This window comes from Myotis daubentonii, chromosome 5 (assembly GCF_963259705.1).
Source record: "Myotis daubentonii chromosome 5, mMyoDau2.1, whole genome shotgun sequence".
NCBI classification, from domain to species: domain Eukaryota; kingdom Metazoa; phylum Chordata; class Mammalia; order Chiroptera; family Vespertilionidae; genus Myotis; species Myotis daubentonii.
The window spans coordinates 76,168,814-76,170,631 of record NC_081844.1 but is presented as its reverse complement, the minus strand read 5'-3'; the positions used below and the strand labels follow the sequence as shown (position 1 = coordinate 76,170,631).

The 1,818-nt window shown below is 49.1% G+C and overlaps 1 pseudogene; it reads left to right on the top strand.

The window, feature by feature from the left end:
- Positions 1 to 332: 332 nt before the first annotated feature.
- Positions 333 to 795, top strand: LOC132234318 (V-type proton ATPase 16 kDa proteolipid subunit c-like; annotated as a pseudogene).
- The last annotated feature ends 1,023 nt before the right edge of the window (positions 796 to 1,818 follow it).

Sequence of the window (1,818 nt, the reverse complement as noted above, 5' to 3'; positions counted from 1 at the left end):
GATTCTCCTCACTGATGTTTCTATTGCTCGCTCCCTCTCCCTTGCTCTCTGAAATCAATTGATATGAATATATACATACATACATATATATATATATATTTATATTTATATTTATATTTATATTTATATTTATATTTATTTATTTAATAGGGTCAGGGAGGACCACCGTGGCTCTCAACAGGTAAATATATATATATTTACATACATAGGATAGCCTTCGCCACTGTCTGATCGCTCGCCTCACGCTCGCTGCCCGCTGCCTGCCCATCTTGCCCTGCTTGTTTACACCCCCGCCTTGACCTGCTGGGCTCACCCCCTCCCCACCCACAGACATGTCCAAAGTCAAGAGCGCTGGCCCCGAGTACGCCTCCTTTTTCGTGATCACGGGTGCCTTGGGTCTTCAGCTCCTTGGGTGCTGCCTATGGTACCGCCAAGAGTGGCACTGGCATCGCGGCCATGTCCATCATGTGACCAGAGCTGATGATGAAGTCCATTATCCCAGGGGTCATGGCTGGCTTCATTGCCATCTATGGCCTGGTGATGGCAGTCCTTATTGTCAACTCCCTCAATGAAGGCATCAGTCTACGGGAGTTTCCTCCAGCTGCACGCTGGCCTGAGTGTGGGTCTCAGTGGGCTGGCAACTGGCTTTATCATTGGCATTTTGGGGGACACTGGCATGCAGGGCACTGCCCAGCAGCCCCTACTCTTTGTGGGCATGATCTTGATCCTCATTTTCGCTGAGGTGCTGGGTCTCTATGGTCTTGTCATTGCCCTTATCCTCTCCACAAAGTAGCTGCTCTCTAACCAGCCACAGAATATGCTGCAAAGACCAATTCCAGAATGAGCAGCCTGACACACATGTACAGGGCAGCTGCTGCCCTCTCCCCACAAGTAGTTGGTCTTGTAAATGGGCTCAGGGTCCTAGTGCCCATCGTCCGTTACCCCACACTCTCTGGGCTGTGGACATCTGGGCCCACTCATCATCACCCATCCAGGTCCCCCAACCAGTGAGGATGGTAGCCTCTGGCCAACCCCACCCATTTACCTGCCCTAGAGTGCTCTGTGGATAGGGATGAATTTGAGTTGTTTTCACTGGATGTTTAGATTTGGTCTGTTCACAGCCCTCCCATCTCCCAACTATAATAATCTTTAGAGTATTACTTTGTGGGGTTACCGTGTGCCCTGAGATTTTTTTGTATGGAACCACTGTCCTCCAGCCCTAGCTGCGAGGCTATAAGCTGGGCCTGCTAGGCCCAGAGCCATAGCCAATAAAATTCTTGGATGTGAAAAAATATATATTAAAAAATAATAATAATAGTAGAAAGAAAGAGAGAGAGAGAGAGAGAGAGAGAGAGAGAGAGAGAGAGAGAGAGAGAAAGAAAAACTGCAAACCATCCTTCTCTGAAGCATTTGAGATCTTGCGATTGTAGTCAGTTTTGACTCAAATAAACTCATAAAACTTCTCCCCACCATCACCCCATATCCCACCCTGCCCTGCCACTGGCCTAAAAGAAAGTGTGTAGGCGAGGCCACTTCAGATTTAATAGGGTCAGGGAGGACCACCATGGCTCTCAGCAGGTCAGAGATGTAGAGATCCTCTGTTCTCCCCCATCCCCACTTCTCATCTTCATTCCTCTCAGTTTTCCAAACGCCCTGCACTTAGGGACCCCTGGAACCCAGCCTCAGGCCTGCTGCTGCTGGTATATCATCTCTATTATTCAGAATAATCTTATCATCACCGCTGTGAGTACCTGAGGCCATGCTGGGGTCAGCAGCACTAGTGGGTCTCTCTCCCCTGCAGCACGTGCTGAAAGTGAG